Source organism: Sycon ciliatum, chromosome 13, assembly GCF_964019385.1.
Source record: "Sycon ciliatum chromosome 13, ocSycCili1.1, whole genome shotgun sequence".
NCBI lineage: Eukaryota > Metazoa > Porifera > Calcarea > Leucosolenida > Sycettidae > Sycon > Sycon ciliatum.
In genome coordinates, this window is record NC_088655.1 from 5,379,837 (window position 1) to 5,403,777 (window position 23,941).

Genomic DNA, 23,941 nt, shown 5'->3' on the forward strand with positions numbered 1-23,941 from the left:
CTCAATGGCTATGTTAGGATGGTGAATCGGTGGTTCCATGCCATACAACAATGGCAGAACACCAAAAATCAACTTATTATCAAGTGCGAAGATAAGCGCCAATTAACAAGACGGACCAAGTATGCACTGATGTGTGTTTAGTGCATGTGTATGTGTGTGGGCATGCGTGCGTGCGGGCGCGGTCTGTGTACTGGAAGTACACCGCACATTCGGGAGCAGTGTGGCCATTTCTGGCGGCTGTGAATAATTATAGTAGTGTGTGTGTGTGTGTGTGTGTGGGTGTGTGTGTGTGTGTGTGTGTGTGTGTGTGTGTGTGTGTGTCCCATATGGTGCAGTGGTATGTGCAGCGATTTCCAATTGGTAGGTTGCGGGTTCGTTTCCTGACTATTATGGTCATACACGTCTTTCTTCTCTTTCTCAGACTCCTGACTTTTCTTTCATTCTCCTGGGTGGTTACCAACAGCCTGTGCATGCCGGAGTATGTGGTGTAATGTGTTTGCGGGGAAGAAATGAAAAGACTAAAAATAGGGATTCCCTGGCCAGAAAAAGTCACTTCAAATAGCTGTATGGTGTAGACCAGGCTGAGCAGTGGCGGTCAATTCTTCAGTCTTGCAAGCTTTTGAATGGTGCAATCCCAGCACAAGTTGCTATTGCTTCTGCGGTAGCATTGCTATCATCGCCTCCAGTAATGGGCGTCAAAAGGTCAAAAGGTGTGTGTGTGTGTTTGTGTGTGTGTAAGCATTTGGAAGTTGGACTAGTTTCAGCTCCACAATCCAGTGTGTCCTTACTATAATATCTTTCATGGCTGAGGGTGTTGGTATGTCTGTTGTCTGTTGTTATGTCTGTTGGGCTGGTTTGTAAAGTAACTCCAATTTCACTTCAAGGTACCAGTGTATTTTTAAGTGTCTGCTTCTATCAAAGCAGCGTGCTGTCTATACTGGTTAGCCCAGCAAGTGTAGGGTGGGCAAAGGTAACTGTCTTTGCCGTTTTATGCAGATGTACTCCGTGTGGTGTAGACCAGGTGTGCATTGGTGGTCGATTCACATGGCTTCGCCGGTTTTGTGGATTAGACAGTTATCTGGCGCAAGTCTTGATCTGTCTCATTCAGATCTTGTTCGCTATCGTTGCTACAAGAGAAAATCTGTGGTGCACATCCAGTGCATTTGCATATTTTCGTTCTTCTCTTCTTCTTCTCGTATGCATGGTACATGGTACATAGTGCGTGTGTGTGTGTGTGTATAAATGGTGTGTACATGTATTTGTGTACACGTGTGTATAAATGGTGTGTACATGTATTGGCTATACAGCTGGGAAAGTACAAGACTGGCAGCAGGAGCTTATGCGACTGTCCTAGATTGCCACTACCGAACCTCATGCGGCGTATGCCGCCCTCACACACGGATTGCGTGGTCGATGGACATAATTATCTCCTCCGTACACTGGAGTTCTCAGCTGAACAGCTGCAGCGCCTGGATGACACGGTCACGGAGCACTTCCTTCCCGCTCTGACAGGGAAACGCACATTCACGGCGGATGACCTCTCTCTTCTACGGCTACCTTGCCGGCTCGGTGGAATCGGTTTGCCATACTTCAAAGAAATCGCTACCTCCCAACTGCAGGCTTCCCAAGTCATCACGAGCAGCCAGGTTGACGAGATCATCCACCAGCACGACCGAGACTGGCAGCATCATTCCTGCGACTTTGTGGATCAGCTAGCCCGCCGTGAGAGAGCATTTGATGCCAAGTCCTCCAAGAAAGCTAGTGCTGCCTCTTTCGCTGCTCTCCGAGAAGCTGCGGACCGCCCCTTGGGCCGTCATATGGATGAGCTGTCCCGCAAAGGCCCCTCTTCCTGGCTCACTGCTCTTCCTCTCAAGGAACATGGGTTCCACCTCTCGAAGCAGGAGTTCAGGGACGGCCTTGCATTGCGGTATGACTGGCCTCTCCTTGATGTCCCCACGAAGTGTGCCTGCGGAGTTCTGTTCTCCACTGCTCATGCCATGTGTTGCCCCCGGGGTGGCTTTCCTACAATCCGCCATAACGAAGTCCGTGACATGGTAGGGGAGCTACTCACGGAGGTCTGCCACGCAATGGCAATCGAGCCTCAGCTAGCCCCGCTCTCTGGAGAGGTGTTTACGGCTGCATCGAAAAACACCGCCGAGGGTACCCGCTTTGATGTCCGTGCCCGTGGCTTCTGGACCCGAGCACAGAATGCTTTCTTTGACGTACTCGTCTTCCATCCTGATGCGGCGTCCTACTCGGCCCAACCACTGGATGCCCTACTGCTTCAGCACGAGCGCCAGAAGAAGCTGCAGTCCGGAGAGCGAATCTTCAATGTGGATCGTGGCACATTCAGCCCGCTGGTGTTGTCAACTTCTGGTGTTGCCGCCCCTGAATGTGAACGGTTCCTTAAGCGCCTCTGTGGCTTGCTTGCCAGGGCTGATTCCAGCATACCCTATGCACACCATGTTGCATATGTGCGCTGCAGGCTGTCTTTCGCGATGCTCCGGTCCGCTGTCATTTGTGTCGGCATACCATCGTCCAGCTAACGAGCTCAGGGAGCTGGCAGTGGTTGAAAGCCGGATCTAAAACCACTTTGTGTTTTAGTGTGACTCTCGCCATTCCGGAGACATATTTTCCACATCTGTGTAGTATTTTTAATATTATCAGTTCCTATCATACCCTGGTTTCTCATCATTGTGTTGCTTTTGCCCGTACAAGAGGCTGTTTCTTAGTTTCTTTTGTGTACATGTATTTGTGTACACGTGTGTATAAAAGATGTGTACATGTATTTGTGTACACGTGTGTATAAATGATGTGTACATGTATTTGTGTACACGTGTGTATAAATGATGTGTACATGTATTTGTGTACACGTGTGTATAAATGATGTGTACATCATGTATTTGTGTACACGTGTGTATAAATGATGTATACATGTATTTGTGTACACGTGTGTATAAATGATGTGTACATGTATTTGTGTACACGTGTGTATAAATGATGTGTACATCATGTATTTGTGTACACGTGTGTATAAATGATGTGTACATGTATTTGTGTACACGTGTGTATAAATGATGTGTACATGTATTTGTGTACACGTGTGTATAAATGATGTGTACATGTATTTGTGTACACGTGTGTATAAATGATGTGTACATGTATTTGTGTACACGTGTGTATAAATGATGTGTACATCATGTATTTGTGTACACGTGTGTATAAATGATGTGTACATCATGTATTTGTGTACACGTGTGTATAAATGATGTGTACATGTATTTGTGTACACGTGTGTATAAATGATGTGTACATGTATTTGTGTACACGTGTGTATAAATGATGTGTACATTATGTATTTGTGTACACGTGTGTATAAATGATGTGTACATCATGTATTTGTGTACACGTGTGTATAAATGATGTGTACATCATGTATTTGTGTACACGTGTGTATAAATGATGTGTACATCATGTATTTGTGTATGTGTGTGTGTATAAATGATGTGTACATCATGTATTTGTGTACGTGTGTGTGTATAAATGATGTGTACATCATGTATTTGTGTACGTGTGTGTGTATACATGATGTGTACATCATGTATTTGTGTACGTGTGTGTGTATAAATGATGTGTACATCATGTATTTGTGTACGTGTGTGTGTATAAATGTTGTGTACATCATGTATTTGTGTACGTGTGTGTGTATAAATGATGTGTACATCATGTATTTGTGTACGTGTGTGTGTATAAATGTTGTGTACATCATGTATTTGTGTACGTGTGTGTGTATAAATGATGTGTACATCATGTATTTGTGTACGTGTGTGTGTATAAATGATGTGTACATCATGTATTTGTGTACGTGTGTGTGTATAAATGGTGTGTACATCATGTATTTGTGTACGTGTGTGTGTATAAATGATGTGTACATCATGTATTTGTGTACGTGTGTGTGTATAAATGATGTGTACATCATGTATTTGTGTACGTGTGTGTGTATAAATGATGTGTTCATCATGTATTTGTGTACGTGTATGTGTATAAATGATGTGTACATCATGTATTTGTGTACGTGTGTGTGTATAAATGATGTGTACATCATGTATTTGTGTACGTGTATGTGTATAAATGATGTGTACATCATGTATTTGTGTACGTGTATGTGTATAAATGATGTGTACATCATGTATTTTGTGTACGTGTGTGTGTATAAATGATGTGTACATCATGTATTTGTGTACGTGTGTGTGTATAAATGATGTGTACATCATGTATTTGTGTACGTGTGTGTGTATAAATGGTGTGTACATCATGTATTTGTGTACGTGTGTGTGTATAAATGATGTGTACATCATGTATTTGTGTACGTGTGTGTGTATAAATGATGTGTACATCATGTATTTGTGTACGTGTGTGTGTGTATAAATGATGTGTACATCATGTATTTGTGTACGTGTGTGTGTATAAATGATGTGTACATCATGTATTTGTGTACGTGTGTGTGTATAAATGATGTGTACATCATGTATTTGTGTACGTGTGTGTGTATAAATGATGTGTACATCATGTATTTGTGTACGTGTGTGTGTATGAATGATGTGTACATCATGTATTTGTGTACGTGTGTGTGTATAAATGATGTGTACATCATGTATTTGTGTACGTGTGTGTGTATAAATGATGTGTACATCATGTATTTGTGTACGTGTGTGTGTATAAATGATGTGTACATCATGTATTTGTGTACGTGTGTGTGTATAAATGATGTGTACATCATGTATTTGTGTACGTGTGTGTGTATAAATGGTGTGTACATCATGTATTTGTGTACGTGTGTGTGTATAAATGATGTGTACATCATGTATTTGTGTACGTGTGTGTGTATAAATGATGTGTACATCATGTATTTGTGTACGTGTGTGTGTATAAATGATGTGTACATCATGTATTTGTGTACGTGTGTGTGTATAAATGATGTGTACATCATGTATTTGTGTACGTGTGTGTGTATAAATGATGTGTACATCATGTATTTGTGTACGTGTGTGTGTATAAATGATGTGTACATCATGTATTTGTGTACGTGTGTGTGTATAAATGATGTGTACATCATGTATTTGTGTACGTGTGTGTGTATAAATGATGTGTACATCATGTATTTGTGTACGTGTGTGTGTATAAATGATGTGTACATCATGTATTTGTGTACGTGTGTGTGTATAAATGATGTGTACATCATGTATTTGTGTACGTGTGTGTGTATAAATGATGTGTACATCATGTATTTGTGTACGTGTGTGTGTATAAATGATGTGTACATCATGTATTTGTGTACGTGTGTGTATAAATGATGTGTACATGTATGTATTTGTGTACGTGTGTGTGTATAAATGGTGTGTACATCATGTATTTGTGTACGTGTGTGTGTATAAATGATGTGTACATCATGTATTTGTGTACGTGTGTGTGTATAAATGATGTGTACATCATGTATTTGTGTACGTGTGTGTGTATAAATGATGTGTACATCATGTATTTGTGTACGTGTGTGTGTATAAATGATGTGTACATGTATGTATTTGTGTACGTGTGTGTGTATAAATGATGTGTACATGTATGTATTTGTGTACGTGTGTGTGTATAAATGGTGTGTACATCATGTATTTGTGTACGTGTGTGTGTATAAATGATGTGTACATCATGTATTTGTGTACGTGTGTGTGTATAAATGATGTGTACATCATGTATTTGTGTACGTGTGTGTGTATAAATGATGTGTACATCATGTATTTGTGTACGTGTGTGTGTATAAATGATGTGTACATCATGTATTTGTGTACGTGTGTGTGTATAAATGATGTGTACATCATGTATTTGTGTACGTGTGTGTGTATAAATGATGTGTACATCATGTATTTGTGTACGTGTGTGTGTATAAATGATGTGTACATCATGTATTTGTGTACGTGTGTGTGTATAAATGATGTGTACATCATGTATTTGTGTACGTGTGTGTGTATAAATGATGTGTACATGTATGTATTTGTGTACGTGTGTGTGTATAAATGATGTGTACATGTATGTATTTGTGTACGTGTGTGTGTATAAATGGTGTGTACATCATGTATTTGTGTACGTGTGTGTGTATAAATGATGTGTACATCATGTATTTGTGTACGTGTGTGTGTATAAATGATGTGTACATCATGTATTTGTGTACGTGTGTGTGTATAAATGATGTGTACATCATGTATTTGTGTACGTGTGTGTGTATAAATGATGTGTACATCATGTATTTGTGTACGTGTGTGTGTATAAATGATGTGTACATCATGTATTTGTGTACGTGTGTGTGTATAAATGATGTGTACATCATGTATTTGTGTACGTGTGTGTGTATAAATGATGTGTACATCATGTATTTGTGTACGTGTGTGTGTATAAATGATGTGTACATCATGTATTTGTGTACGTTTGTGTGTATAAATGGTGTGTACATCATGTATTTGTGTACGTGTGTCACATACAGGTTACAGGGGACTACACTCTCTAACCAGGTCATCGTTGTCATGGTCACTGAGGACAGAGTCGGAACAGTGTCTGATGTTTTCCATTATCAATCAGTAGTCATGCTGGCTAGAAATTGGTCATTGTGGCAATTTTTTGTTTACTACTTCACTTGCATATGCCATGCATGTATGTATACCAATCCTTCACTTGTTTGCCTCAGTATTGAAGAGCACTATGGATTTGTGTTTGTGTTCACTACGGCCTTCACTCGTCTTTTTTTAGTTTTTTTAAATTAATGTATGTGTGTAAGTGTGTGTGTGTGTGTGTGTGTGTGTGTGTGTGTGTGTGTGTGTGTTCGTATGTGCATGTGCACTTGTTGCTGCCTGCGAAATTTGCCTAGCTTTTTTTGGAGCACAATGTGCTTGTGTGCAATTTCATTTCACTTGCTCTTCTTCGTCATCAATGATGTCCATGTGTCCATTTCTGATCACAACATGCTTTGTGCATGTCACTGCAGCTTCACTTGCTTGTCTTCATCATTACATCATGGAAATGTATGTGTGCGTATGTGCATTGCGATGTCACTTGTTTTTTACTCTTTTATTTTTACATGACACAATTACTATGTTTATGAACTACAGCACTGCAGTTTCGCATCTTATTTTTCTCATCGCTAAAGCACAGAATTTGTTTGTGCGACCCACAGTTTCCGCCTTTTTTACCCATCATTCCAGACCCCAGTGACCTTTTTGTCATTGTTATTCCCTTGCCAGCCTACATAACCACCGACCTGCAATATGATTGCGTGGGTGTGTGTGCAGTGATGTTTTCATTTGTTTTCTGTGACAGCTACAGAACATGATGTGTGTTTGTGTACACTGCAGTTTCGCTTGTATCATTTCTTATCACTACAGCCCAGAATACGTGTGTGTGTGGGTGTGTGGACTGATCATGCACTTCATTACTTTTATCCATGATGTGAGATCACAGTGTGGTCTTTGTGCAGCTCATCACTGTTTTCATTGCTGTTTTCGTTGCTTTTGCATTGCCAGCTGTTTTCGTTGCTTTTTCTCTGCCAGCTGTTTTCGTTGCTTTTTCTCTGCCAGCTGTTTTCATTGCATTTTAACTGCCAACTGTTTTCGTTGTTTTTCACTGCCAGCCGTTTTTGTTGCTGTGTTTGTTGCTTTTCGCTTCTAGTATTCTACATGGTTGGAGTCGGCAATGTATTTTCATGCTCTGCTGTTTTCTGATCTTGTTTTCTGTATCAGTAAGGAACACACTTTGTCGGAACTGCACTTTACTTTGCATGCCTTCTTTTTTAATTACAGCACAGAATGTGTGTGTGTGTGTGTGTCTGCACTGATCTTGCACTTGTTTTCCTTGTCATTGCACAACATGATGCGTTTACACTTTACCAAGGTTTACACCATGTACCACTGCTGCAATTGCCTTGCCGGATCATTACGTCATTACGTCATTACGTCATTACGGTACACAGCTTGTTAGTATACTGTGCACTGCACTTTCGCTCTTTTCATCATCATTATTCGGAAGTCTTGTTTTTGTTATCCATACGGAGACCCGACCTTCACAGTGTGCCTGTGTGCTGTCTGCTGCTCAATGTGTTGTGCTGGATGCAATGTATGAGTGCGGTTAAGTATGTTACTGAGCTGTTTTCAACTCTGTGTGCACTGATGGTGACTATAGTTCAGCTAATTCTTATGTAAATCCGTTTTTCCATCACTCTCAAATACAGCAGAGATATGCTGAAGGCTGACATTTGATAATGAAAAAATTGGTCAGTGGAGAAACGACGTGGGGACAGAGAGATGGCTGACTATATACTTCATGATAGCAGGGATCAGAAATAGAGCATAATTGTTTAAAGATGACTGCCTGTGTGAGAGAGTAGTTATGTACGAAGTGCCTGTTGTTCTGGTAACTAATCTCAGGTAACAAGGACTTATCCTTAAGGCCGTACTAACTATATGATGATTGTATTACATGTGTACTTAGGTGTTGCACTGCACCATGCATTTTACACACTACACAGTACAGTACATGTGTACTTAGGTGTTGCACTGCACCATGCATTTTACACACTGCACAGTACAGTACATGTGTACTTAGGTGTTGCACTGCACCATGCATTTTACACACTACACAGTACAGTACATGTGTACTTAGGTGTTGCACTGCACCATGCATTTTACACACTACACAGTACAGTACATGTGTACTTAGGTGTTGCACTGCACCATGCATTTTACGCAATACACAGTACAGTACATGTGTACTTAGGTGTTGCACTGCACCATGCATTTTACACACTACACAGTACAGTACATGTGTACTTAGGTGTTGCACTGCACCATGCATTTTACACACTGCACAGTACAGTACATGTGTACTTAGGTGTTGCACTGCACCATGCATTTTACACACTACACAGTACAGTACATGTGTACTTAGGTGTTGCACTGCACCATGCATTTTACACACTACACACTACAGTACATGTGTACTTAGGTGTTGCACTGCACCATGCATTTTACACACTACACAGTACAGTACATGTGTACTTAGGTGTTGCACTGCACCATGCATTTTACACACTACACACTACAGTACATGTGTACTTAGGTGTTGCACTGCACCATGCATTTTACACACTACACAATACAGTACATGTGTACTTAGGTGTTGCACTGCACCATGCATTTTACACACTACACACTACAGTACATGTGTACTTAGGTGTTGCACTGCACCATGCATTTTACACACTACACACTACAGTACATGTGTACTTAGGTGTTGCACTGCACCATGCATTTTACACACTACACAGTACAGTACATGTGTACTTAGGTGTTGCACTGCACCATGCATTTTACACACTACACACTACAGTACATGTGTACTTAGGTGTTGCACTGCATCATGCATTTTACACACTACACAGTACAGTACATGTGTACTTAGGTGTTGCACTGCACTATGCATTTTACACACTACACACTACAGTACATGTGTACTTAGGTGTTGCACTGCACCATGCATTTTACACACTACACAATACAGTACATGTGTACTTAGGACCATGCATTTTACACACTACACAGTACAGTACATGTGTACTTAGGTGTTGCACTGCACCATGCATTTTACACACTACACACTACAGTACATGTGTACTTAGGTGTTGCACTGCATCATGCATTTTACACACTACACAGTACAGTACATGTGTACTTAGGTGTTGCACTGCACTATGCATTTTACACACTACACACTACAGTACATGTGTACTTAGGTGTTGCACTGCACCATGCATTTTACACACTACACAATACAGTACATGTGTACTTAGGAGTTAGGTGTTGCACTGCACCATGCATTTTACACACTACACAATACAGTACATGTGTACTTAGGACCATGCATTTTACACACTACACAGTACAGTACATGTGTACTTAGGTGTTGCACTGCACCATGCATTTTACACACTACACAGTACAGTACATGTGTACTTAGGTGTTGCACTGCACCATGCATTTTACACACTACACAGTACAGTACATGTGTACTTAGGTGTTGCACTGCACCATGCATTTTACACACTACACACTACAGTTTGTCACAGAAATAACTACTTGCCGTCATTCCATATTACACAATACAATACAATACATGATGACTGAGCAGTCGTGGCCAAAGAAATCCAATTGGCCAACTCATGTGCCGAAAGCAGTGCCAAGTCTTATGCGGCCGCTGCGGCCCTCAAAATCAGTTTTGGGAACGTGCATGAAGTCATTGGAGTGCAAATGCTGAGCTACGTTCGACATGCGGGTGTGATTTCTTTGGCCAGGACTGAAGTACATGTTACACTGGTGCATAGACCGATTCCGACAATGTAGGAAAGGAAGTGGCTTTCTTTTGCATCGCACCAAACCCTAGCAATGATGTATGAAAGATTTCAAAGGTTAGCACGAGAGAGCGCCGGGAAATAGCTTGTGGGATGGGTCCAGATAAGTTGGCTGTTCCCGTTGGGTGGAGACCAAGAGAGTGGCCAACAGATCGTCTCTATGTATCACTAAATGACACGATGTGTGTGACTAGAACCAGTTCCAGTACAGCAGGGTTAGTCCATCGGCCAAATCTCAGAAAGGGCCTCTTTCGGCGAAGGTGATGCACTGAAGCTCCAACTAAACGCCCTTTGGCACACTAGCTCATGAGACCCCATAGAACACGAATCCGTTTGTTGGACGTTGCCAATCCAGTCCAGGATAGTCGAACTGGGTCGAATACCTTCTTCCGATTTTCGTAATTTCGTCCACCATTACATCTTTCTCATCGACTTTTTTTCGCTTGGCGAATGTTCTTGAGCCGCTGAGCAGAATCTACGCACGCTCGAACACTTGAAATGCCTGCATGTTGACGGTTCGCAAGATTCTAGCGAGCTTGGTGTAAATCTATTATTTATTTTGACATTTTTGGGGGAATCTGAATTAGAACGGTAGAAGCTCATTCGGAGAAGACGGCGTGTCGCCGCTGTCGGATTGTCGCTACTGTGTTTCAGACGTATTTGCTTGACCGTGCTATTGAGGATGGACAGAAGATGAAGTGACGGCTTTCTTGAACACGGACGTTTTGTCTACATTGTAGCTGAAACATCTCATCTGGCGTCTAGAACGCAATTATTATGAGTTGTGAGTGCCAGCTGAGCTGAACACAAGCTGGACACCATTCGTCAGCTGGGAATTTGCATCGAAGCTCTTGATAGCCACGATAAGCATAATTATACAGAGGTAACCTTGTTTGACTCAATACGCATGCAGGTGATACCACTAGTGGCACTACAATGTAAATGGTGCAAAATTGATGCAACAGCGAATATGTACTTCGTACAATCACGAACAATTGTAACGCAAGTGTTCATGCCTGTCATAGAAGAATTTCAGCCCGGAAGTCTTGTTGTCATGGTCATAAATAATACAGGACTTGAGTTGGCTCTGGACATAAACACACTTGTGGTGAATACGGTCATTATTGCGAGAAAAATATTTAGCCATTGTATGTTAACACCTGATGCCGCACTACAAGCAATATTTCATGTACATGTATGTGAGACTCAATTGCATCCACAAGGCCGTAGATGCATGTAAGCACACAATGCTGTACAGTATAAGTAGTAGTCGACATGTGGTGCCTTCCTGCTGCACATGCGGCAAGTTGGCAACGACACATGACTTATCTGCACCGCACAGCGTGAGCTTAGAAAGGAATATTGCACACATAGTGCTATTTGTGTTCCGATATCATTAAGCCGGTATACATGTACTAGTATCCTTATACATGTACCTGGTGACTCGATAGGCGATGCCGACTGTACTAATCTTATCCATATTACCCGATAGGCTATAGCACACTGCGTCAGATCACTATGCAACAAAACAAGAGCTTTGGAGCGAATATACACTGAAGCAAAGTAGGTTTCAACGGTACAGCACTTGTCACGATGAGGGGAGTTACGAGGATGGTTAGGCCGTGACACATAGATGATGATTGTTAATGATTCATGCACGGTGGAAAATAACCACCAATGGCGATGATATTGCTTTCACAACAATGACATCAGTAGGAGCAGTGACACAACTTTACTGCTCCAAGTAGGATTTACAAGCGAGTGAAGGGAGAGCAGACTGGTCTAATAGCAGACCGGGTCTAAGCAAGGAAGTAATCGGCATCAGAGGTGAGCTTGCACATCAGAAAACAGATGATGATCACCAAACACGGAGAAGTTGGCTATGTGTATGTTTGTGTCACTGTGTGTGCATGTGTGTGTGTGCATGTGTGTTTGTGTGTATGCGCGCACATCTGTGTGTGAGAGAGAGGCAGACGGACAGATAGCATATGGTGGGAGGGATCAAGGTCTGACCTCAGAGTTAAATGCTGACGGTGTGGAATAGCAACAGTGCGAAATCGGGCAGGGTGGTTAATGGCCCACACTGGAGCCGAGTAGGAGCGCCAGTGGTTGAGGGCTAGCACAGGAGTAGCAGCAGCTCCAGCCTAGGAAGATCAGCTTCTGGATGAAAATCTCCCGGACACAGTAGGTACCAAGCTTCACTAGCAGATTGCCGGCAGGGGTGCACGGCGAGCACCCGTACATCCCTCAAGCCACCAGAGCCGCAGTACTTGGACACGATCCAGGTGCTTACCCGCCAACAATGCTGAGAAGGCACTGGAGCCATACAGGAACTTATGATCAAGCATGACCACAGACTTGAAATACAGGGTCCGGCGTTGAATACTGAAACAGCGACGTCTCCTCCACAGAACACCACTCAGCCCCACCATTGCATTATTTTCGCTTTTTCATGATTTTACAATTGTGTTAGAGCACACAGCACTCGATGCAACATTTACCAGTGACTAAATAACTCCGCGTCTCCGACCATAACTGCAGCGTTCCCGTGAGCCTGTTGGATTTCCGTCAGCCTCAGGCGCGTGCACCGTATGAGTTTTTTGGTGTCTGGAAACCACCTTTTTTCGGGCAATCTTGCCAAAGGAAAAGCGTGCCTACGATCGTACTGGATTGGTCATCTTGCATACGCGTCTATCGACTCGACGGGCAGTTTACAGTACAGTGACTATGTCCTTATTTCGAAGTCAGAGAGAGAGTTGCTTTGCATGCAGTTCAAAATACATTATTCTCTCTTTCTTTAGTGGAGAGTAGCCACAAAGAGATCGATCTCTAGCTCTGGTTCGCTCCTGGATTGGCGATGACGTCCAAGAAAGCCGTTTTGTCTCGAAATTTGAGTCAAGCACGCGCGATGCAAGTCAGTTCAAGGATATGATTGACGATATCTCCTTCCAAACTGTTGACTCAAATCGAGATGACAGCCTTTCGTTCTCGCTCATGTGCGCAGCAGAGATGTTCGTCAAAAACGGTGTCGACTGGAAGACGTAAAAATGTGCGTCCATGATCCACTTGCGCTCAGTGCTCCGGCCGCGACTCAAGGACGCGGGGCTTCGCTTTTCTCCCGCGAGCTTCCATCGAAGCAAGGTCCATAACTCTTTATTGAAATCATGTGGAACGTTGCCAATACATGCCGAAAACTTCGTCATAAGAACAGAAAGAAAGATACGTCGAATGTAAGCAGTGTTTTGATAAAACAAACATGCCTGCATGGTGTGGAATAGTGAAGTACCATAGACAAAAAAAAAACAACAACAAAAGGAATAGAATGGTATGCGGAGCTTGGGTTGGCTGTGACTCCGAGTTTCACGCCTGTGGCGATCATCAGACAGCAATGATTACAAAAACTCAATGAATGTTCTTGATATAGTGTGGTAAGGTACTTATAAGTTATAGACTGTAGTGTATACATGTAGCCTGGGCGGCTAGGCCTATCAAACCTTTAGGCTTTACGGCAGGTTCAATATGACAAACATGTATATGAGTACAGTCATTTACTTCTGCACCCTCTTTGCAAATAGTTTTATCCTGCTACCGGTTATGCATGTACCAAAATTTCCACGTAACATCGTCTCCTCCCTCCATTCCTCATTACTCTTATTTCTGTCCTTTCTACCCCTGTACCTGGTTCCCTCTCTGACGCGTTTGTGCCGGCATGATCTGATGAAAGCAGTCGGACGAGCCCCGCATCTCATCACCACCAGTGTTCATTGGTGCCCTGCACCCCTGATATTGAGTCCCCCCCCCCCAGCCTCCTACTTAGCCCTCGCCGTTATCTCCGACGGGATGTTCGGGGATGCGCCTGTGCATAAATACATAATTATACAGTGGGTCCAGAAAAAATCTACCAACTCTAGAAACCCCCCTTTCAAGACTCGGTGCACGCCACTGAGCCTGTTGAGATTATCTTCATCTCGTCACATGTGAGCCTGTGTGTTTCATCCGTATCGTGGCACAATTACACAGACACGATTTCCAACTCAGGCCGGTTCCGTTGCTCGAAGGGTTGGCGGTAATAATTGCTACGCCGTCTGTGGCTGCATGGGAACTTGGCGAGTCGTCGTCTTTCTCCATAAATCCTGATCGTCACGCGAACAACAGCCACTATTGCCTAAAAACTACGACACAACAGTATCAAGCTCGCCCCAGCAGAAGGACACGAATGACGAGCGCTAAGACGGAGAAAGAGAGACAGGGTTAGCGAGAGCTGACTAGTGCAGGTACGCTGTCATCTCCTGAGGTGGTGGGCGAAGCAGCGAAGTGAAACGAAGGAAGATAGAACTTATTTGGAGGCATACGGAGGCACCAAAACCTATTGCCTGTCACATACTAAGTGCCATTTAGGGTTGACAGCTGTCAGCTGACAGCCTCAAAAATTTGAAAATCTGCTCAAAAAACTCTCGATCAGAACTCTGCGCACTCTCAAATGGAGCGCACAGTAAAAAACTCGGCGACGAAGAACGCTTCGTATCGACGCCCTGGACTGAATTCGGCACGTCCAACAAACGGAATAGTGTTCTCTGATATATTCTCTACGTGCTGGGTATGGTCGCGTTTAGTTGGAAGCTCAGTGCATCACCACTTTCGATTTTGAGACTTGGCCGATGGACTAGGTGTACAACAGCAAGGATCCATCTTCATTGAACAGTTATCACACTTGCAATGCACTGACACTCGCTGGTGCAATGATAAGAGATTTTTGCATTCATCCAAACAAATTGCACTCCAAAGATTTCATGTTGTTCCCTGCACTGTCCGTTCAGCCGTCCCTCCAGCCACTGTCCATGGAGCGGTTTTCGCGTCGGTCGCCAACAACAGATTATTATATTTACTGATGACCACGCTGACCTAGATATCGGTGGCTGCGGATTGTGGGAGGCATTACGATGTACGGGTATTTAACCCACATGCGTTGTCAAACAGTGCTGCACCTCTTCCCACTGTATATCGAAATCATGAGAATGAGAAGAGCGTTATCGTGGAGAGCACGTGAGGACCGTAAAGCAGACATCATTGTGTTCTTGCTGTAATGTCCGCATCTGGAGGTTTCAGTCTGTAATGTCCGCATCGTGAGGTTCCAGTCGTGTGGCGGCGGCTTTATACTTATTGTAGCTAGTCTGCTGTCAGAAAATCAGCCAGAGCCTTACAGCCATGCCATCGCTTTCTTTCGTGTAACGTTGCAAAGTGCAACAAGAGTACAAGGGTACGGTGTGCCACCATCCTTGGCATAATTCCAGCATAATGTAGCATAATCACTGGCATAATTGAAAGCATAATTCAGCAATTTACCGAGCATAATCCTCCAAGGGCTGTTTGCACTGAGTTCACCATACCATTACATTGGACCGCAGCATAGTATAACACCATCATTGACATAATTCCAGCATAATGTAGCATAATCACTGGTACAATTTGGGCATAATGGGAAGCATAATTCAGCCTTTTACCGAGCATAAACCGCCAAAGGATATTTCGCTTCCTTCTCATCAAGAATAATACAACTGTACAGGGAATGGCTCAATTAGTATTTGGAAAGACTAACACTGAAATAGGATAAAGATCAAGAAAACAACATTCGTAACATGGTGCTAATTAATCAAGTTGAGAAAACACAAATTTTGTCTAAATAGAAATGAAAATAAAAATGACACCAACAAAGTGAGCAAACTATGACGTATCATCGTTTACACCTCTGTAGGGGTAACAACAACTCATTTTCATTTTTGCACACGGAGCTCACATTCTTTACATACCTACATGATGTATTACACAAAAGCTTCTAACACAGACAAATGCAACGCACCTCTGTCACGTGACAATACGGAGAAACCATCATCATTCTGATCATCACGGTACAACACACGATTTGGAAAATGGCTGAACCCGCCCCTAAACGTTTTGCATCCGTGACCGATGCCGATGTACACTCCGTGATAGCGGGTCATACGCCGAAGAGTACAAAGAACAGTACGAAAATCTCGGTGTCTGTTTTAGAAACATTCATGAAGAAATCTAGTTTGATATTGGACCTAAAAACATGCGCCAAAGATGACCTCTGCCATGTTCTTTGTAAGTGTTACGTCATGCGGTAATGAGGACGCACAAGGGTGACACGTACCAGTACAACTCCTACAAGGGCTGTTGTTCGTCGGGTGTGCCGTAGGTGACTTGCCGAGTGAAGTTAGTTGTTCCGGAGGTGGTACATGTATGAACAACGATCCTACACAGTTGCGTCGGGCAAGCCGCTCTGATCTTGCCCTCGGTCATGCGAGTGATCTTTAGGGTCCGGCAGATTCTACCGGCAGAAAAATTGGCAGAATTCGGGACTTTTTCTGGTAAGTTTCATGCATGTTTGGTATGTGGATAAAGAAATGGAGCAGAATTCGAGGAATTGCCGCCATAAGGTTTGTATGGTTCTGCCAATTTCACTGTTCTTCGAGCAGAATCTGCCACCTTTTCGAGCAGAATCCGCCGGTCCCTAGTGATCTTGCCCTCGGGCGTCTCAACCTCGGACAAGATCACTCACAGACCTCGGTCAAGATCAGAGCGTCTTGCCCTCGCAACTGTGTAGAATTGTGCATTTATTGGCTCCTTTGGCTCAGGCTTTGTTTGTTGTCACTTTTGATGTCCCCTCACCTCGCCTCTTCTCCTCAGCTTTTCGTGACCAGTCCGTGTTTTCAGTGATAATTAATTTTGTGATGACATTGTGTTGTCGGGCTGATTTTGTCGCCTATGTTGACCTCAAGTCTTCAAAGACTTCATGTTCATCATTGCCTGTCTACTGACTACAAATACATGACAAGTAGTCTCACTGCGTGCCGCTCAGCCCATGGTTCTAGCACGTGACTTCATTATTTGCAAGAGCTACAGTGCTGGCAAGTGAAATCCGACCCCATAGCGGTGCGTCCACGTTCTATCGGTTTCTGTTTCGTAGTTTTACCATCCCGCGTTAGATCTTGGCGATGTGAGCGCACCACCCAGGCGTCGGATTTCAGTTGCCAGCACTGACTACAATACTTTAGAATATTATGAGTAGAGCGGCAAAAAAATGTTGCACGAGTCAAGCCAAAAGCCACACCACGCTAGCGCTGTCATGATCAGAAAAGCGGAAAAGAAGAAAAAAGCGTCACACCAAAGAAAAAAGCAGAAAAAAGCGTCACAAAAATCGTCTCAGATTCACCTAACGTCGTTGTAACCCGACCTGGTCATCAAGCAGCTGAAAATGAAAATACTAAAAGAAAATTCTCTGCTGACATTTCGTACTACTAGTACTAGTACATACATATCACATAATCGTTGGTAGAGTGTTTGTGGCACTTTATCCAATTTATCTGGTGATAGTCGCTGGCAACATGGCCTCTGCATACTGCCTTTGTCTCGTTTTGATTCTCCTTGGTACGTCAAACTCACAGTTGGGAGGAGAGCCACACGATAATGCCCACCCAGAGTCCATGGTGTTCGTCGGCAGAGCGGTAGCTGCGGAGGTGTCGTCAGTTCCGCTCCGCAACGCTGCAGTCACCGGGCTGCGTATGCCGGTAGTGGTAATGGGCACGGGTGGCTACGCCTTTTCTCCGTCGTAGCACGGAGAGATATGGAATGACACCACTGCCCAAAAGGTACATTATGTATCTAATATTGACTGAGTACGAGGTCAATATAGGAAATAAAAGCCGAGTAAAAGACTGAGGGGAAGCCGAGGTCTTTTACGAGGTCTTTTATTTCCTATACTGACCAAGTACGAAGTCAATATTAGATTTATCACGACTGACCAAAGCATGTGTTCAATCGCTAAAAAGGAGTCAAATATAAGCAGTCAATATAGGCCGAAGGAGTGAAATATGCAGGAATATTTGACTGCTTAGGTACGGCAAAAATCTATGTGAGTCAATACTAAGGGAGTGATAATACAGTTTATAGGCCACACGGTCATAATAGTTTCCCTATGTTTTTAGCCAGCAAATTCCACAGTATGTATCTAATATTGACAGAGTACGAGGTCAATATAGGAAATGAAAGCCGAGTAAAAGACCGGGGCGAAGCGGAGGTCTTTTACGAGGTTTATTTCCTATACTGACCAAGTACGAAGTCAATAAATTATTAGATGTATCACGACAAACAGTCCGTATTTACCGAACGATAACCTCATGAATCCCGGTTTTATGATTGCACAACCGTTGCACCACCACCTACTGGTGCAGTGACAATGCTGCACTAGGCACCGTTCAACTGCGCAGCCCCTAAGCAGTCAAATATAAGCAGTCAATATAGCCCTAAGGAGTGAAATATGCAGGAATATTTGACTGCTTAGGTATAGCGAAAATCAATGGGAGTCAATACTAAGGGAGTGATAAGGTACACCAGAGGGCGATAAAAACAAAACAAAACGGAGTCTGAAAAGTCAGGAAAGGAAAATATAAATCACCGAAAAAAAGGTTGGCCTTTCATACTTTGATTAGTCTTTCATACAGTCGTCACCAAAAGCAATCCGGCCAATGCCATGGATACAGTGCACTGCAGTCCATTCATCGGAAACTGGCCCTCTCGCTTTTGAAAGTCAGATTTGGGCCGAATTGAGGATCAAAAACCCACTTTAAATCTCAAAAATCTGGGTTTGGGATCTGCTTCTCCATACATTTTGTCATGGCATACCTGCCCTAATTTTGTAAAACCTGGCTGAATTTCTATTTCCCTGTTCTTGGACTTTTCTGGCCTCAAATGTGGCAAGGAAGAATGATAACCTGCCAGCAAGAGGCTATGGCGGTGTTGCTACTCTTGTAGCTGACAGATCGTTCATGTCCATGAAGCACCGCTTCGACCTTGAGCGCTGTGGACTGGAGGCGGTTTGGCTCGAATTGCAGCCAGTGATCCTTCCCTCACTCCCCCTCATCATCTGCTCTGTTAACAGACCCCCTGGAGACGGCATCTCCCAAGTCCAGGCATTTAGTGACCTCCTAGAGGACTGTCTGTCCAATATTAGCCTCCCCAATTCGGCGATTGTACTTGCAGGAGACTTGAATGCTCGCCACTCTGACTGGTCTCCTAGTGACACCACGAATCGTGCTGGAAAGGAGTTCCGTAACCTCTTCTCTTGTTTTGGCCTTGAGCAAATGGTGACATTCCCGACACACTTTACCCCCATGGCTCAACATCGTGTATTGACGTTGTACTCACGGATCATCCTCACCTACTACTCTCTGTTACATCTGTTGCTCCTCTTGGTGCATCTGACCACGCACAGATCCTCAGTCATTTCCTACTGCCTACTGATGCTGTTTACCGTGAGGAACCTGCTGCAAGCGGACATCTCGCTGCTGCACCCCGAAGCCACTTCAGCAATGTTCTTGCAAAGCCGGAATATCCACCTCCCTTCAACTGACCCGCATCGTGCAGCAGGTGTGCCAGCATAGGGATAACAGAGCGCTTGCTGGCATTTGCTTCTTTGACTTGGCCAAGGCTTTTAATACCGTCTGGCATCGAGAACTTTTGGCAAAGCTCGAGCATGCATTCAGGGTACGCAAACAACCACTCTCCTGGCTGATATCTTATCTCTCTGGGCGTTATCAGTACGTAACTATGCTTGGCACATCCTCGGCAGCAGAGCCAGTATTGTCAGGCGTTCCTCAAGGATCAATTCTTGGTTCCCTACTATTCATAATTTACGTAAACGACTTACCTGCAGTCTTCCCTGGAACGTCTCTGTTTGCTGACGACACGACCCTTCTCACCGCATCAGCTTCCCTCACTGGCCTGAAAAGCAACTTGCGTGCTGGCATTCAGGAAGTTCTTTCCTGGATGTCGTTCTGGAGGGTGTCCCCAAATCTATCAAAAACAAAGATCATGCTCTTCCCGCCCCAGCCGGAGTTCACAACCCTCATCCATGCCAACCTTCCAAATCCAATTGACATAGTGTCTTCTCACAAACACCTTGGCATTGTGATTGACTCTGCACTCTCCTGGGTACCTAACATCGAATATATCTGAAAAAAAACCAAGTAAATCCTTAGGAATTCTCTCCCCCCACTGCTCCTACCTCCCACTTTCTTGCAAGCTTCTTTTTTATATAGCCTACCTTCGCCCAATATTTGAATATGCAGATACGTCTTGGGTTGGGTTAACCTATTCCGCTGCTGCAAAGCTTGAAATACATCACAAGAAAATCCTTAAAATTCTCCTCCGTCAACCCCGCATGCTCTCATCATCCGCCCTTTATAAAATCGCTCACACAATCCCGTTATCACTTGGACGCAGTGCACACCTGGCTTCTCTTGTCCATTCTATTAAGCTTGAGTTGTGCCCACCTCATCTCATGTGTTTTAATTGGTTCTCTTCTCTATGAACTAGAAACTCGCTCTTACTCCCTAAGTGTAACTCATCCACTCTTTTGCGCTCCCCTCTCTTTATTGCTTATTCTGTTTGGCTCACTCTACCCAGAGAAGTTAAGGACCTGACCTCACTCCGCCTGTTTAAGATATGTGCCGCCCCTTATTTACTACGACATACATAGCTCATTATCCACATGTCCTTTGCATCTCTGTGTTTTTCACTGTTTATATTTGTCATTATCTTTCTTTACGGAGTTGTTGTTGCTGTTCATTTTGCTACTCTTTCTTTTTCCCTCCCCTTATTTCTATTTATCGCCGTGGTTGGCAATCACCCACTCTCGTAACATTGGCCGGTGTTTCCGCTGAGTCTTGAGATGTTGTAATAAATAAATAAATAAATAAAAGGAGTAATTGCACTGGTCACAAAATGCAGGTACTGTTGTTTTCACGATATCTACAACTATGTGAGAGAGACACCAAAAAATAGGTTGCCAGTGTCCAATGAATGGACTGTAGTGGCACTGGTAAGTGGTATGGTACGTGTTCACCGGCACACCGACAGTTCTTCATACAGTCAGTGGATGACATGGTACCTTGGTGGCATGCATGCATATACAGACAACCAGCACAGGACTGAACAGTCTGCGCTGTGTGACTCTGCCCAGCCTGCTGCTGCAGTCGAGTCGAGCTCAGCCCATGCACCGTACAGCTGCCTGTAGTTTAGCATGGCATTGGCCGGATTTTGTTTTGGCGATGACTGAAGGTCTACATTGTGCCTTTCCTAACTTGTGTACTAATATGACAGAGTAGGTATATAATAACCTCCTCAGCAGTGTACATGCGTTGTTGGCCAACATTACTGAGTTGATCCTGGTAATGACCTGAGCAAGTTGATCAGTAACTGCAGACGTGTGTAGCAGTAGACATACACATACACATACAAACTAATACGGTCACACCTGTACTTTCACACACCTTAGAAAACAAACACCTGTCACACACCTGTGAAAACAAACACCTTTCACACACCTGAGAAAACAAACACCTTTCACACACCTGAGAAAACAAACACCTTTCACACACCTGAGAAAACAAACACCTTTCACACACCTGAGAAAACAAACACCTTTCACACACCTGAGAAAACAAACACCTTTCACACACCTGAGAAAACAAACAACTTTCACACACCTGAGAAAACAAACAGCTTTCACACACCTGAGAAAACAAACACCTTTCACACACTTGAGAAAGCAAACACCTTTAACACACCTGAGAAAGCAACCACCTTTCACACACCTGAGAAAACAAACACCTTTCACACACCTGAGAAAGCAAACACCTTTCTCACACCTGAGAAAGCAAACACCTTTCACACACCTGAGAAAGCAAACACCTTTCGCACACCTGAGAAAACAAATACCTTTCACACACCTGAGAAAACAAACACCTTTCATACACCTGAGAAAACAAACACCTTTCACACACCTGAGAAAGCAAACACCTTTCACACACCTGAGAAAACAAACACCTTTCACACACCTGAGAAAACAAACACCTTTCACACACCTGAGAAAACAAACACCTTTCACACACCTGAGAAAGCAAACACCTTACAGTGGATTTGAACGTTAGGACAGCCCATTACAGTCCTATTGATTGTGGGTACATTTTAGTATGCGCGAACACTTGAAAATGCGGTCACGTGTGAAATGCGAAATGCGGACCGTGACTCTCTCCTGTGCCCCACAGAACTGTGTTGCACTGATCTCAGCCTGACAAATGCAGACCCACAGACTGGGATACATGGGTTCCTGCACTGATCTCAGCCTGACCAATGCAGACATACTGACTGGGATACATGGGTTCCTGCACTCTGATGTAATTGTATAATATTTGGACTGCAGGATCGTACATACATGTACATATCATACAGTTGTAAAGCGTAACCCCCTCCCCCCCTCCCCTCTCGAGACATTTAAAAGCATAATCGTGTGGTGCCGAGAAGTATATATATGAGATCCGTTATTGGATGGTTATGTCAGTGTGACTGAGATCCGTTACTGGCTGGTTAGGTCAGTGTGACTGAGATCCGTTACTGGATGGTTAGTTCAGTGTCACTGAGATCCGTTATTGGATGGTTAGGTCAGTGTCACTGAGATCCGTTACTGGATGGTTAGGTCAGTGTGACTGAGATCCGTTACTGGATGGTTAGGTCAGTGGCATTGAGATCTGTTACTGGATGGTTAGGTCAGTGTGACTGAGATCCGTTACTGGATGGTTAGTTCAGTGTCACTTAGATCCGTTATTGGATGGTAAGGTCAGTGTCACTGAGATCTGTTACTGGATGGTTAGGTCAGTGTGACTGAGATCCGTTACTGATTGGCTAGGTCAGTGTGACTGAGATCCGTTACTGAATGGTTAGGTCAGTGTCACTGAGATCCGTTACTGGGTGGTTAGATCAGTGTGAGTGAGATCCGTTTCTGGATGGTTAGGTCAATGTGACTGAGATCCGTCACTGGATGGTTAGGTCAGTGTGACTGAGATCCGTTATTGTGTGGTTAGGTCAGTGTCACTGAGATCCGTTACTGGATGGTTAGATCAGTGTGACTGAGATCCGTTATTGGATGGTTAGGTCAGTGTGACTGAGATCCGTTATTGGATGGTTAGGTCAGTGTGACTGAGATCCGTTATTGGATGGTTAGGTCAGTGTCACTGAGATCCGTTACAGGATGGTTAGGTCAGTATGACTGAGATCCGTTATTGGATGGTTATGTCAGTGTGAGTGAGATCCGTTACTGGATGGTTAGGTCAGTGTGACTGAGATCCGTTATTGGATGGTTAGGTCAGTGTCACTGAGCTCCGTTACTGGATCGTTAGGTCAGTGTGACTGAGTCCCTTATTGGATGGTTAGGTCTGTGTCACTGAGATCCGTTACAGGATGGTTAGGTCAGTATGACTGAGATCCGTTATTGGTCGGTTATGTCAGTGTGACTGAGATCCGTTACTGGATGGTTTGGTCAGGGTGACTGAGATCCGTTACTGGATGGTTAGTTCAGTGCCACTGAGATCCGTTACTGGATGGTTAGGTCAGTGTCACTGAGATCCGTTACTGGATGGT